Source organism: Rhinopithecus roxellana, chromosome 16 (assembly GCF_007565055.1).
Source record: "Rhinopithecus roxellana isolate Shanxi Qingling chromosome 16, ASM756505v1, whole genome shotgun sequence".
Classification (NCBI taxonomy): Eukaryota; Metazoa; Chordata; class Mammalia; order Primates; family Cercopithecidae; genus Rhinopithecus; species Rhinopithecus roxellana.
Window position 1 is genome coordinate 88,692,994 of NC_044564.1, and position 15,825 is coordinate 88,708,818.

The 15,825-nt window shown below is 46.6% G+C and overlaps 1 long non-coding RNA gene across 1 annotated transcript; it reads left to right on the forward strand.

Annotated features, from left to right (window-relative positions):
• Positions 1 to 7,987: 7,987 nt before the first annotated feature.
• Positions 7,988 to 9,225, forward strand: LOC104671601. The gene is made up of 2 exons (XR_749302.2): positions 7,988 to 8,155; positions 9,009 to 9,225. It is a non-coding gene; the product is annotated as an uncharacterized LOC104671601 (long non-coding RNA).
• Positions 9,226 to 15,825: the final 6,600 nt, after the last annotated feature.

Genomic DNA, 15,825 nt, shown 5'->3' on the forward strand with positions numbered 1-15,825 from the left:
GCAATGAGGTATCATCTCTCCCCAGTTAAAATGGCTTTTACTCAAAAAACGTACAATAGCAAATGCTGGCAAGAATGTGGAGAAAAGGGAACCCCCACACACTGTTGGTGGGAATGTAAATTAATACAACCACTATGGAGAACAGTTTGAAGATTCCTCAAAAAACTAAAAATAGAGCTACCATATGATCCAGCAATCCCACTGCTAAGTATAGACCCAAAAGAAAGGAAATCAGTATATCAAAGAGATATCTGTACTCCCATGTTTATTGCAGCAATGTTCACAATAGCCAAGATTTGAAAGCAACCTATGTGTCCATCAAGAGATGAATGGATAAAGAAAATGTGGTACATATACACAATGGAGTCTATTCAGCTGATAGACATGTAGTAGTAGTATCTGTGTGTGTGTGTGTTTGTTTTGTTTGTTTGTTTGTTTTTTGAAACAGAGTCTCACTCTGTCCCTGGGCTGGAGCACAGTGGCACAATCTCGGCTCACTGCAACCTCTGCCTCTCGGGTTCAAGTGATTCTCCTGCCTCACCCTCCTGAGTAACTGGGAGTACAGGCACATGCCACCACGCCCAGCTAATTTTTGTAGTTTTAGTAGAGACAGGGTTTCACCATGTTGGCCAAGACGGTCTCGATCTCTTGACCTTGTGATCCGCCCGCCTCGGGCTCCCAAAATGCTGGGATTACAGGCATGAACCGCCGTGCCCGACCTTCATTGTGTTTTTGATTTACATCTCTTGATGATTTCGATGTTGGGCACCTTTTCATGTGCCTATTTGCTATCGGTATACATTCATTGGTGAACTGCCTGTTCAAAGCTCTTGCCTATTTTTAAATTTGAATTTTTCTTACTTTTTAGTTTTGAGAGATGCTTTGCAAAGTTTTTTTTTCCCCCAATCTGTGGCTTATCTTTTCATTCTATTGACAGTGTCTATTGCACTGCAAGAGTTTTTAATTTTGATGAAGTTGAAGTTATCAGTGTGTGATTTTGTGTATGGTGCTCTTGCTGTCGTAGCTACTAAGTCTTTGCCTAGTCCAAGGTCACAAGGTTTTCTGCCATGTTTTCTTCTAGACATTTTATAATTTGGAGGTTTACATTTCAGTATATTTTATATGAGGACTAAATTTGGGGTATAAATTTTGGGCTGAATTTCAGTATTTTGCCTACTTGATCCAATTTTTCCAGCACCATTTGTTGAAAGACTGTCCTTTCTCCACGGAGTTGCCTTTATCTGTAGTCAAAATTCAGCTAACTACATTTGTGAGAATTTGTTCCTGGATGTTTTCTGTTCCACTGATGTATTTTCTGTCTTTGTGCCAGCGACACAGTTTCTGATTACTGTGGACGTTGTAAGTTTTGTAATCAGATAGTGTGTGTCCTCCAACTTTTTCTTTCTTAGAAAGAAGTTTGATTTGGTGTCTTTCTTATATTTTCCATGTCTTTACTTAACCTTTCGAACATACAGAATACAATTACACTAACTGGTTAATATTCTCTGCTAATTCTAGCATTTGTGTTCCTTCTAGGTCAGTTTTGATTGATCAACTTTTCTCCTCATGATGGGTTGTATATTCCTGCTTTTTTTCATGCCTGGTAATTTTTTATTGGGTGATAGTCATTGTGAATTTTACCTTGTTGGATGCTGAATGATTTTTTATTCCTGCAAAGATTAAGCTTTGTTCTGAAACACAGTAAAGTTACTTGGAAACAGTGTGATGATTTGGGGTCTTGCTTTTAAGCTTTCTTAGGTGGAGACAGGGCAGTGTTCGGTCTAGAGCAAATTATTCCCTATTAATGAGGCAAGACTTTTCTGCATAGTCTGCGTAATGCCCTGTTCATTGGCATTTTCCAATCTGCCTGGTGGGTACAGGCACTATTCCTGGTCCTGTGTGAGTACTGGATATTGTTATTGCTAATCCTTTCAGGTGATTCTTTGTCCATCCTTGAGTAGTTTCTTCACGTGCATGTGCTGATCCAGACTCTATTAAATACTTCAGAGAGACTCTCCGCAGTTCTTTGGAGTTCTCTATCTGCGCAGCTCTCTACTCTCTAGTATTGTGTCTTACAAACTGTAGCCACCTCGTCTCTCCAGACTCTCAGCTGTGTCTCTCAAGTCAGTGAGACCTCAAGACTCCATGCAGTTCCCTCTTTCTATACCATGGCCTGGAAACTCTCAAAGGCAGTGATCTGGAGTAATTGTAGAGTTTGCCTCCTTTATTTCCTGGCTCCTATAGATCACTGTCCTTCAATGCCTGATGTCCAGCGTCTTGAGAAACCATTGTTTCATACATCCTGTGTATTCTTTTGGTTGTTTCAGGGAGAAAGGTCAACCTGTACTATCACTCCATCTTGGCCAGAAGCTGAAGGCTTTTTATCATTTAATTTCATAAGTTTATTTGTATAAAGAATGATTGCCTTGGAGAGGTATGGGGGTGTGGACTGGAAGGCTAGAGTTTGAGGGAGCAGGACCAGACGTAGAGACAAGTATGGAGGATTTCATGGTCACTGCTACAGCCCTGTGGCCCAGGGTGGTTGGAGACCTGGCAGGAAGGGCTCTGCATAGGGCTCTGGCTGCCTCCTCCCTGGGGTAGGGCACCTGTGACTCCTCTCAGACCCTTTTGGTGTCCAAACAAGGCTCTGTCCTAGGCATATCCTGTCCCATGTGTCTGTGCCCACTTCCCACCTGCTCACCTGCAGGTGGGCAGGAGCACCTGAGGTCTGGTATATGATATAGCTGTAGCTGGGTATTACCAGCACGCTCCAGCAGTCACCGGAGGCTGCCAGCATGATCTTGGTAGCCACCAAGATCAGTGACTCATAATGCCTATTCATATTAGCACTTCTGGATGCAGGGCCCTTGGCTGTAACCTTGAGATGGGCCAGGAGAGCTCTTGCTCCCCAGATTGCCTGGGACTGTGTGCTGGCTTCCCAAGAAAAAAGTCAGTGCATTCTTTGACCTCAGACATCCATTCTAGGAGTTTGTCCCCAGCTAGCTAGACTTGTCAACAATCACAAGAAAACCTACAATGAGTTTCACTGTGGTGGCATAAGAACAAAAGATTGAAAACGATCTGTATCCTCCAATAGCAGCAGTAAATAATTTATGCTCCTTCTGCCCAATGGAACACCATGCTGCTGATGAAGACACAGAGGCAGATCCAAACATCCTGATAGGGACCAGTGACCAGGATGTATTGTGAGGTGGAAAAGACTAGGTGCAGACAGAGTTCAACACATGCTGCATTGTATCAAGCCATGCAAATCCCTGTTTTTCACTTTCATATAAATGGAGTCATACATTACGGAGTCTGCTGTATCTGGCTTCTTTCCCTCAACATGATTTTTCTGAGATTCATCCCTGTTACTGCATGTGTCAACATTTGGCTCCTTTTTGTTGCTGGGTGCACTGTGTGGGTGCACTCCACTTTATCCAGTCTCCTGCTGATGGGAATCTAGGTCATTTCCCACATGGGAGAATTCTTAACAAAGTTTCTATGAACATTTTATACAAGTCTTTGAATGGATAAGTGATTTCATTTCTTCCAGGCCAGTGCTTGGGAGTCTATTGCTGAATCATGTGGGAAATATACTTTTAACTTCATGAGAAACTGCCAAACCTTTCCTAGCATGATTTTACTGTTTTACATTCCTATCAGCAATATATGAGGTATGCAGTTGCTCTACACCTTCACCCACACTTTGTATTATCGGTTTAGCTTTAGCTCTTCTGGTGGGTGTGTAGTAGTGGTATCTCATGTTGTTTTTAAAGTGAGGAGCACTTTCACGTTTTTGCTGACCATCTGTATATTTTCTTTTTTTTAGCCTTTTACCCATTTTTATTGGGTTACTTTATTGAGTTGTAATGGTTCATTATATTGGATATATTAACAGTTGAGATAGAGAAAGAGATCAATTTTATAGATCTTTTCAAATAACCAACTTTCAATTTAATTGATTTTCTCTATCTTTTGCTCACTTTTTATTTTATTATTTTAGATTCAGGGGGTACATGTGCATGTTTGTTACATGGGTATATTACATACTGGTGGGGGTTGGGTTTCTAGTATACCCATTACCCAAACAGTGAACCTTGTACATGACAGGTAATTTTTCAACCCTTGTTCCCCCTCTCATCCTCCCCACTTTTGGAACCCTCAGTGTCTAGTATTTCCATCTTTATGTCCATGTGTACCCATTGTTTAGCTCCCAGTTAAAAGTGATAACATGTGGCGTTTGATTTTCTGTTTTTGAGTTGGTTCACTTAGGATAATGGCCTCCAGCTCCATCCATGTTGCTACCAAAGGCATGATTCCATTCTTCTTTTTGACTGCATAGAATTCTGTGGGGTGTGTGTGTGTGTGTGTGTGTGTGTGTGTGTGTATAACATTTTCTTTATCCAGTCAACCATTAGTAAAACACTTAAAAGTTGGTTCTATGACTTTGCTATTGTGAATAGTGCTGCAATCAATGAACATGTAAGTGCAAGTGTCTTTTTTTACATAATGATTTGCTTTGGGTAGATACCCAGTAGTAGGATTGCTGGGTCAAATGGCAGTTCTATTTTTAGTTCTTTGAGAAATCTTCATGCTGTTTTCCATAGAAGCTGAACTAATTTACATTTCCACCAGTGGTGTATAAACTTTCCCTTTTCTCTGCATTTACACCAGCATCTGTTTGTGGTGTTTTTTGTTTTTTGTTTTTTTAACTTTTTAATTAATAGCCATTCTGACTGGTGTAAGATGATATTTCATTGCAATTTTAATTTGCATTTCTCTGATAATTAGTGATGAGTATTTTTTCGTGTTAGTTGGCCTCTTATATTTCTTCTTTTGAGAAATGTCTATTCATGTCCTTTGCCTAGTTTTTAATAAGGCTTTTTTTTTTTCTTGTTGAGTTGTTAAAGTCCCTTGTAGATTCTGTATATTAGTACTTCGTTGGAGGCATAATTTGCAAATACTTTCTCCCGTTTTATATGTTGTCTGTTTACTCTTTGTTTTAATTTAGTTTTTTATTTGTTTATTTATTGCTGTGCAGTATTTCATTGATTTCTGTTCTTTATTTCCTTCTTTCTATTTTGAATTTGATTTCTTCTTTTTCTGGATTCTTAAGGTGGTTAGATAATTGATTTTAGGACTTTCTTCTTTGCTAATATAAGCATGTAAAGCTATAAATTTCCCATTAAGCACAACTTTACCTGCATTCCACAACTTTTGATAAGTTCTGTTTTAATTTCATCGTTCAGAACATTTTCTAATTTCCCTTGTGATTTCCTCTTTGATCTGTAGGCTATAGAAATGTGCCACTTTAAAATATTTGAGGGTTTCCTTAGTATCTTATTATTATGGATTTCTAATATAAGTCCATTAAAGCTAGAAAACATATTCTATATGCTTTAAATTCTTTTACCTTATTGAGACTTGTTTTGGTGAATGTTCCAAGTACACTTGGAAAAAATACATATTTTCAATATAGTTTTCTGTAAATGTCCATTTGGGTACCTTGGTTCTTAATGTTGTTCAGTTGTTCTATATCTTTACAGAATTATTTTTTAATCAGTTACTTAGAAAGGAAGGTTAACTCTCCAACATGTTTGTTAATTCTGTCTATTTGTCATTAGTTTTGTCATTTAGTCCTGTCAAAATGCTTCTCTGCATTTTGAGTGTCTGTTACTAGATGGGTTTGTGTTTAGTGTCACTAGTTCTTTTTATAGAATTAACTCTTAGCGTTATAAATTAATTCACTTTCTCTAGTTTTCATGTCTGTTACATTTTCCCACATAGTTACCATTCCTAGCATTCCTCATTTCTTTATACAAGTCTTGTTTCCACCTGATGTTATTCCTTTTCAATTCAAAGAAACTTCTTTTAACATTTCTAGTAGGTCAAACCTACTGGTTATGAATTCTCTCAGCTTTTGTTCATATGAAAATATCTTTATTTTTCCTTTATTTTCAAAGGGTGTTTTTGCAGTCTGTAGAATTCTAAATTGACAAGATTTTTTTCTTTTAGAATTTCACAGATATCATTCTATTGACTCACCTTGTTTCTGATATTCAGCAGTGTTTTGGTTTTTGTTGTTGTTGTTGTTGTTGTTGTTGTTGTTGTTGTTTTCGAAGTCTTTGGCTACCCCATATTATAATTGTGTCTTTTGCCTGGCTGAAAGTTTTCTCTGTAACTTTGCTTTTTAGCCATCTGAATATGATGAGTCCTGGTGTGGTTTTCTTTCTATTTATTCTTCTGGAATTTAATTCAGCTTCTTGCCTCTGTTGGGTTTATAGTTTTTATCCAATTTCAAACATCTTCTCCAACATTTTTTCCTGTCCCAATCTCTTGCTTCTTCTTTTGGGAACTCAGCTGCACGCATGTTAGATTGATTGACATTGTCTCACATATCTCTGAGGCTCTAGATGGTTTTTTTCTGGTCTTTTCCCCACTGTATGCTTCATTTTGGATAGCTTCTTGCCTTGTCTTCAAGTTCAAGCCTGGTTTTTTCTTCTGACATGTCCAAATTTCACTTTGCAAATATGTTATTTATCAGTTCTTGAATCTCCACTTGATCCATTTCTGTAGTTTCAGTTTCTCTGCTGAGATTTCTCGTTTGTTCACTCATTGTGTCCATTCCCCTCTTTAAATTCTTGAGCATAGTATAACTGATTAAAGTTTTTGTCTGTCAATCCAACAAATGATTTATTTCTATCTCTTTATGTTGACTTTTTTTTCCTCCTGGTTGTGGGTTCCCCTTTCCCTGTGTTTTGGTTTTGTTTTTGTATATCCAGTAATTTTTTGTTGCATTTTAAACACTGTGGATGCTATGATATTGAGAGCCTGGGTGTTGTTTTTCTTTAAAGAGTGTTGACTTGTTTTCTGATAGGCACTTAGTTTACTGGAGAATGATTGGTACCTGTTGTTAGGCTTTTTATGGTGAGCCTAGAGTAGCCCTTCACACTGGCTAGGCAGAATTCCAATGTCTCCAAGAATTGTCCAACCTCTAGAATCTCCATTTACCTCTCAACCATCTAGCAGTGGTTCTCTGCTAAATCTAGCAGAATCTCACCCTAATGCATTTGCAGCTTAGCATTCTGCTAGAGACTCAGTTCTTCTGTACAGAATTCTACTACTTCTCTGCATAGCTTCCTCCTTCCCAGTACCCTGCCCTGCAAACTCCATCTGCCTCAGAAGTCCCAACTTCCAGTCTTTCCTCTGCCCACGGAGCTCGCTTTGTAGGTTTATATGCCTGTGCTACAGTTTGAAAAATGCTCCCAGGCAAAAAGCCAGAACAAATGCGGAGCTTGCCTGTGTGTTTCCCTTCTCCCAAGCATCACAGCTCTGCTTTGTCTGCTGCCCAATGCTTGAAGGCAATTGCTTCATATGCATTTGGTCTAGTTTTATAGCTGCTTATGATGCTTATGGATAGGGTAAATCTAATACTCTGTACTCCATCATGACCATAACTGGAAGTACAGACTCCCTCTTTATTGTTCAAATTTTACATTTAAATTTTTCACCTTATGTATATATTATTTTTGTATTAACTTCTTCAAATGTTGGTGTAAACATCCCCTGTACAGGCAGTGCATGACTCGCCTGTTCAGCTTATGCACTACCGCCTCACAGCCTGCCAACCACTCTCACTCTCCCTCTCACCAGGCGTCTGAGAGTTTGAAATGAACTAACCCTTGGTGTGCATACTGGCTCAGCCACTTACTAGTTCTGTGACTTTGGGTAAGCTGACTTAATCTCTCTGATCTCCAGTTTCTTTTAGGCAAAATAAAGAGGATAATCCTTCCCTCATAAGACAGCTTTGAGAATTGGATGAAATTGTTCCTCTAGAGTGCCTTCTACAAGTCCATACTATCATGTAAGTACTCAAAAATGTTTTTTTCTTTCTGTCCTCCCCACTCAGTGCTCCAGTAATGGAACCCTTGGTCCAGAGCCTGGGATGTTGCCTTTTGCCCACTGGAATTCCCACCTTGGAATAGTAAGCACAGGGGATCGTCCAGGCAGCCAGGAGGCCAGCGAAGCCAAGTCCTTCAGGGCAGCCTGGGAGCCTCCAGGAAGCTGTTAGGAGTTGTCATGATGGGTGCATTTGGACTCACAGAATCTGCCTTCCAATCTCAGTGCTGCTTCTACTCCTTTGCTATGTTAGGTCTCTCATTCCTTTTAAAACTGTTTTCTTATCACAGAATGGGGAAATGTGTTCCTTGAGGACAAAAATGAGAGGTCATTATGAACATGCTTGGGAAGGATGATTTTATGTTGTTAGCTCCCATCATGACCCTTGTAAAATGTAAGCCTGCTCATTCCCTGGCCATGCCCCGACCCAGCTCCCCGCTACTGACAGGACAAGGTCCAAGCTCCTCACCCAGAGCACAACATTCTCCATAAGCTGGTCCCACTCCATCTCCAGTGACTTTTCCCTCCACTGATCTCATGTGCCTCTGCTCCCACCCTTCCAAAGCTAAACATTTTGTGTGAAAACTTTTGGTTCTTTCCTGCCTTCTCAGGCTTGCACAATATGTTTTACCACACAGAAAAGATTCCCTCCAATGTCCATCTGACAAGCTCCTGTTCATCCTTCAAAACCCTGCCCTGATATACCATGCTCCTTTCTGCCCTCTGAGAAGCCAGGCGAAGTGAGTCATTCCTCTTCTTTGCCATCCTTGGCCCATCCTTCTTGTGGTTGTCATGACAATCCTGCTGAAGGGGAACTGTGGGGTTATTATCCATCTTTCCCTCTACTGTGAGCCCATTGAGAACAGGGCCCAATACCTTTTCCATTTTCAAATGTTCAGTTGGGAACCCTGACCCGGAAGGGCAGGAGAACTGATCAGTCCATAATGGATAGTGGGTAGGTGCATGGGTAGGTGGATGATGGGTGGTTGGATAGATGAGTGGGTGGATGGATGGGTGGATGATGGATGGGTGAATGGATATGTCAATGTGGGAGTTAATTAATGTTTATTCTATCTGCCTATCTGTCTTCCTCTTTAGAGTCTTAGGTCTTTGAAGACAGGTCCATACCTTGTGTGTTTGTATCTGGACAACCACAGACATTGCCAAGAAATGTATCTGTTCTACTTGCACACCTTCACCACCTGGAAGCTCTTTGAGGACACGGGTCTGGTCCATCAGATTTCTCTCTGTACTCCTCTCTACATTTCCCCATGTCTGATATAGACCCATCACTGGCTCCCTAGAATAAAATCTCCACTCTTCACTGTGCCCACAGCCCCAGTGACCTTGCCACTTCCATCAGAGCCCTCACACCAGTGACCAGACATACAGACTGACCTCCTGACCATCCCTCAGATGTGCTAAGGCCAGTTCTGCTTCTGGACTTCTGAACAGACATGTTTGGTAAATCCAAACATTTCAGATGGTGAACAGTCTTGAAAGCAAAATAAGACAGGGTAGGGCAGGAAGGACTTCCAGCAGTGTCACCCCAGGCTGGCCCCTTTCTCCCTCTGGAGCAGGAAGCCCTTCCTGCAGGACTCAGCCCAGTGATAGAGGTGCCCAGGGTCTAGGGAGAAGTGTGGAATGATGAGGTGCTGCCAGCCACAGGGGGACGTGGTGGAAAGGTCATGTGCTTATTTGTTTGTTTAGTTGCTAGGATTTTATTAAGCACCTACTATGCGTCATGCACCTACTGTTCAGGCACTGAGCAATGCGGTGAACAATTCAGCTGAGTCCCTGCCTTCAGGAGCTTACTGTGCTGGGGGGAATAGTAAACACTCAAGCCATTCAGCACTGTGCATAATATGATGTCAAATTGAGGTCAGGGCTAGGAAGAAAACAAATGTGCAGTGGCATCATGACGATGGCCGGGGCCCTCTGAGGGGAGAAGGAGCTGGCCCTGCAGTGATGGGTTAAGGGTGTCCCAGGCAGAGGAAACAGCAAGTGCAAAGGCCCTGAGGCAGGAACAGAGAACCCAAAGTGGTGGCTGGGGTGTGGGAGTGGGGGAAGGACAGGAAATGAGAAAACAGAAGAGGCCCAAAGCCCCCTGTGGTCTGATGTGCACAAAAAGTATAGGACATGAGTGCTGGACTTGACAAATGAGGGTATTTCACATTAAAAGCCAGATGCCCAGCTTCTTCCAAACACTGGTATTGCTGGCATCTCTGAGCCTGTAAACTGGTCATGAGTCTCGCTCCTGCCCCTGCTGGGTTGGGCGGGTGCCTCAGCCCCATAGCTGGAGTAAGACCTAGGCTCCCAGGCCTGGTATTTGCACCCACACCCCTCCCGGCCTCTCCGTGGGTTTCGTTTGTCCTCTGAACCTCACGCGCACCTGCGTCAAGCCCTCCCTGGCCCCACAGGAGAGAGGCCCATCACTCCCCCTGTACCCCATCCTCCAGGTACAGACTCCAGCCTGGACCCTAACAGGGCCCTCGTTTCAGGCTTCTTGCCAGCTGCCTCTCCTGGTCCTCCGCTCAGCTCAGCTGTGTTGGGTGCCTCCTCGGGCCCTAGATGGAGCCACCTCAAGCCCAGTTCACTCTTAGAGGGGCCTTGGCACAGCCTGGGCAAAGGAAATGAGATAGCCCTGGAGGTAGGGGGTCCATCCTGCCCTCCCCATCCCAGAAAAGCTTGGCCTCCCTTCCTGGTTGGACCCAGCCTTCCTGGACACCCCCACCTGACTGACACCCACAGTCTCTGATGCTATGTCCATGGCATTCCCTCATTTCATCCTCATGGCAACGCAGGAAGCAGTGCTTTGGTGTCCTCATCTTAGAGAGCAAGAGCAGAAGCCCTTCGGGAGACAGTTCTGTCTGGCCTGTGTCCCCCCTGGGACTCGTACCTCAGCCACTGAATGAAGCTGCTTCATGTAGGGCCATCCCAGCCTGGGGGTCCCAGCCCCTGCACCTGCCCTCAGAGCTGTATAGCCCTGTTTATGGAGCCAGCCCCCAGACACCCCAGGCTACCATCCTGTGACTGGGGGATTCAGACACATCACCCCACACCAAAGCAATGGCCTCAAACAGCCCCTCATCCCCAGCGGCCAGGGCGGCCTGTGAGCAGGTCATTAAAACCGAGTAGACTTTATAAACTTGGGCTTAATGTTAAGTACATAAGAAAATCTCTGTAATTTCCCGCCGGGCAATGGGGATGTTGTCTGGTTCCTACAGGCCATAATTTTTGGGGAGAAAAACGTTTTTTTCCCCACAAATGATGGGAAGTCGGTAGTTACGGTTACGGCTGGCTGTTGATGTTGGGAAGCTGTTCTGATGCCCAGAATCCCACCTACCTCAGCTAAATGGTATCTTTATGAAATTAGCAGAACGCGGCTGCACCGAGGGGAGGCAAAAAAAAAAAAAAAAATGAACTTTCAAATTTTAAGTATAATTGGAAAACTGACCTTTGGAAAATATTTTCCCACCCGATCCCCACGCTGAGGAAGAATGGGTGCTTTATGCCGAGGTGAACAGGCGACCTTGAGGAATTAGCTGCCTTCATCTGGAGGGGGAAGTGAAGTTGTGACTGGTTGCCGGGTCCCTCCGGGTGTCCTCGGGTTACAGGGTTTGTGGTCACTGACCCAGGAGGGGCTGGCAATGCTGAGGCCAACCCTGGGCTGGGGCCGGAGGACCAGTGCGGACACTCCTGGAGCCCGGCACCCTCCTGGCCATTAGCCGTGAAGCCCTGGCTGTCCCTCTTGGGTGGGCACCTGGTGTACTCAGCACACAGCCTGGGGAGCGGCGGCGCCACGGGGCAGCAAAGGATTGCACAAATCGGGCCATGCAGTGCTGCCAGCATGCAAACGGGGAGGGGGCGTGACCCGGAGGGGGTGATCAACCCACGTGGGTCGAGGCCCGGAGCCCAGCGGAGGGCGGGGCGGGGCCGCTGAGGGCAAGAGCCAGCAGGGGCGTCTGTCCCCAGGCCCCGAGGCAGGAGTGGGGGCGGTGCGGAGGGCGGGGGCAGCCCGGCGAGCCTGGAGCTAAGTCGCTGGAGAGGTGAGAAAAGGCCTGAAGCCTGAGAAGGCCGCAGTCGGGACCCTCGGGCAATGAGAGCTAGGGAGAGTCCATTCGGGAGAACACGTCCTCGGTGTGCTGTAAAAAAGACCCCTTTGGCTGCTGCGTGGAGGGAAGCTCGGGACAGCGTGGAATCAGAGGCGTGGAGGCGGGCCAGGGGCTGCCAGGGGGCGAGGGCTGAGGGGGCTGAGGGCATGGACAGGCTCGTGAGTGCTGGGTGGTCCCGCGGAAAGTGGCTGGGGCGCTGGGGGTGCTCTCAAGAGACCGCATGCGGCCTGGGGACCTGGCTCTGGGGGCTGCCATCCAGGATCAGAAAATGTCCCAGAGGAGAGGTTGGGGTGTGCCAGCACAGAGTGAGCCGTGCACTGGCTTGGGACTGAAGGAACTTGAGGTGTCTTTGATACCCGTATGTGGAGATGCCAAGAAGGTGTCCATTGGGCTTCCAGCACCTGCCAGGCTGTGCACTTGGCACTGGGGGCTCCGAACCCAAACGAATAAGACAAACGCTCAGCAACTTGGCAAAAGTCTATCAGAGCCTTGAACGCATGGTTACATCCGCCCTGAGCCTCGGTCTCCACAGCTATAAAATGGGGTAATCACAGGGGAGGAACGACAGGCTGTGAGTTTGGGGATCCCTAATGTCCCCTTTCTTGCCCAGGACCTGTGGCATCTGCCCACTACTGGCTGCGGAGCTTGGCCGTCCTGGCATGTTTTGATCCTCCCTCTACAACCCTCTGGGGCAGGCTGTTTCCTGTGAAGGACGCAGAGGGTGAGTCTCCAACAGCTGAAATCACACTGACCGGAATAGTGGCCCTTTGGAGACAGAGCCTTGTCAGGACCCCCATCCGGAGTGGCCTGTGTCCCCTGCTCCCAGCTGTGACTTGGGCCCATTATGCCACCTGAAAACTGTCTTGCCTGTTCCGTTGGGGACAAGCTGAAGCTCCAAATGCTGCAGTTGCCTCAGAAGCAGTTTCCAGAAGGAATGTGGCTGAGGCTGTCCTGGGGCCTCTGCAGGAAGGAGCCCACCAGCTCTTCCTGGATGTAGGAGGGCAGGCAGCCAGACCTCTCCCCAAATTTGGAAGCCTGGCCCCTGGTATCTAAGGCCATTTCCAGATCCTGCAGTGACAGTGCCATTCCTTTGAGTGGGTTTCCCCACCAGCATCCTCTGGTGACTTTGTCCTTCCTGTAGGGTCCTCTGGGCCCATCCTTATCACCCAGGCTCTGGGGCTTACCAGGGCCTCACGGGCCTCCCTGTGCACAGCCTGCTCTGTGCCTGTTTCTGGGTGCCGTGCTGTAGAATGCACTACCCCCTTTCCAGGACCTTATGACAGAGGGATATTATCGGTCCTGTTTTCCACTGAGGAACCCAGAGAGCAAAGAGACCTGCCCAGTGCCAATAGAAAGTGAGAGGAGGAGCAGGGGTGGACTCCTGCTGCCTGGTTACCCTCTGAGGCTAGTGTAGCTCTTGGCATGCCTGGGGGCCTGGTATCTCCAACCCGCGTCACGCCAGAGTCTCAGCTCACTGCAATGCAAAACATGTGCCTTTGTGTCCAGAGTTGTTCTTGGTCTTGCTGACTTCAAGAATGAAGCCATGGACCTTTGCAGTGCTACAGCTCTTAAAGGTGGCAGGGACCCAAAGAGTGAGCAACAGCAAAAGAACAAAGCTTCCACAGCATGGAAATGGACCCAAGCGAGTTGCTGCTGATGGCAGGGGGGAGAGGGCAGGGTGGCCAGCTTTTATTCCCTTATTTGTCCGGGCCCACATCCTGCTGCTTGCCCATTTCACAGAGTGCTGCTTGCCCATTTTACAGAGTGCTGATTGGTCCATTTTACAGAGTGCTGATTGGTCTATTTTACAAACCTCTGGCTAGCCACAGAGCACTGATTGGTGCGTTTTTACAGAGCACTGATTGGCGCATTTTACAAACCTCTAAGCACAGAGCACTGACTGGTGCGTTTTAAAATCCTAGCTACAGAGTGCTGATTGGTGCACTTTACAATCCTCTTGTAAGACAGAAAAGTTTTCCGAGTCCCCACCTGACCCAGAAGTCCAGCTGACTTCACCTCTCACCTTCAGTGGGGGCCAAAGGGGGGTGTCGTGTGATACAACACCTTCGTGACTTCAGCTGGTTGGTTTGCAAAATGCCTGGGATAGGAAGTGAGGAGCAGGCAGCAGGTGCTGGACCCAGGGAGCACAGCGGGTTCTCCTGCCTCTCTCCAATCCCCTAACCCTGGGAAGTCTGATTGGCTGACATAGCAATGTGGTCCTGCAGAAGGTACAACACTCAACTAGTGCCACCTGTGTCCTGGGAACTGTTAGAAACTCTTGGTACCCTCTGTCGCAGCTCCCTGCAATGTAGGTGCCATCATCACTGTACTTACAGGTGGGGAACCAGGGGCGCCCAGTCAGGTTTGAGGGTGCATAAGGCCCTGCCTCCCAGCCTGGGAAGCTAGGGAAAAGAGGGGCCCATGGGCAGATTTCTTAGGCTTGTCCTCTTTGGAAGAAAGGAGAACATTTACTAATTACCATTCGCTAATTACCATTCAGGCAATTTCCATAATTGTCTCAGGAAAAGATTTGATCAGCCAAAACTGTGAGCAGAAACAGCCTCAGCGGGGGGAAGCCAAAGGCACAGCACGGGGAGCAGAAACCAATGGAAACAGACCACACAGGCCACGGCGAGCCCCGGCGCCTCTGGGTCCAGTCTAGGCCCCTCCCCATTCTATAGAAAGGGAAGCTGAGGCGCATGGAGGCCACGTGGCCGGGCCCAGCTCCCATGGAAGTCTGTGAGCAAAACGGCAGGTTGTGCATTGTGTAGGTTGTGCGCCGCGTGGAGACATTGGTAGCGTTGAAATCCATCAGGGCACATTATGGGGTTCGCTCTTGAAAACCCTCCCAAAGACAATGCACGGTTCCTTGAAGCTAATTGCTTTAGTTTGAGGTAATATTCGTCACAGAAACACCAGCAGTAACCTTTGGTCTTGGCAAATTCTCCCCTCAATCACATAACGTAAACAGCGATAAACGAGGGCTTTTTAAGGCTTTCTTCATAATGCGTTACACATGCATTTGTTACTGAATCTGCGTGCGCTCCAAGCCCTGAAATCTGAGCTCAGCTGGGAGGTGAGTGGGCTGGTCCGCCTGCGGTGGGGTCAGCGTCCCCAGGAGACACCCAGCCTGGCCGGGCCCCTTCCCCCACTCCTCCTCCTCCCCTCTCCTCTCCCCGCTCCTCCACCTTCTCACCGGCTTCTCTCCCTCTCTCCCCTTTCTCTCTAGCGCTTTCTTCTACTCGTCTCCCTTTGTCTCACCCTGCATCTCTTCTTTCTTTTTTCTTTCCGTCTTTCACTCTCTGGGCCTGCTTGTGGTTCTTTTACTCTGTCGTCTTGGTCTCAGTTTCTGTGTGCCGGTGTGCTGCTCTCTGATTTTCTCTGTATTTCTCTCCTTGTAGGATTCTCTGTCTCTCCTTGTCTGACTGATTCTCTCTCTTTGTCTCTTCATCTCTCTCTCTCATCTCTCTGTCTCTCCAACCGCCCCCTTACACATGCCCTGCAAAGAGCCTGGCTCCACCTCCTCCCTCCTTTTCTGCCCAGGGGATTCAGAGGAGTATTCACCTAGGGTGGGGGATTGCAGCACTGGAGGATGAACAAAGCATTTGGGAGGCTCACAAGAGGGCTCATGGTCTTTAGGTGGGGGTAGGAGAAGTCAGGGTGGGCTGCGTGGAGGTGGTGACATTTGAGCGAAGTCTGGGAGGAGCAATAGGAACCGGCCACCTGGAGGTGGCGAGAACAGCATCCCAGGCAGAGGAACCATGCACGCACAGGCACAGGGCATGAAACCCTCTCGCTGTCTGCATGG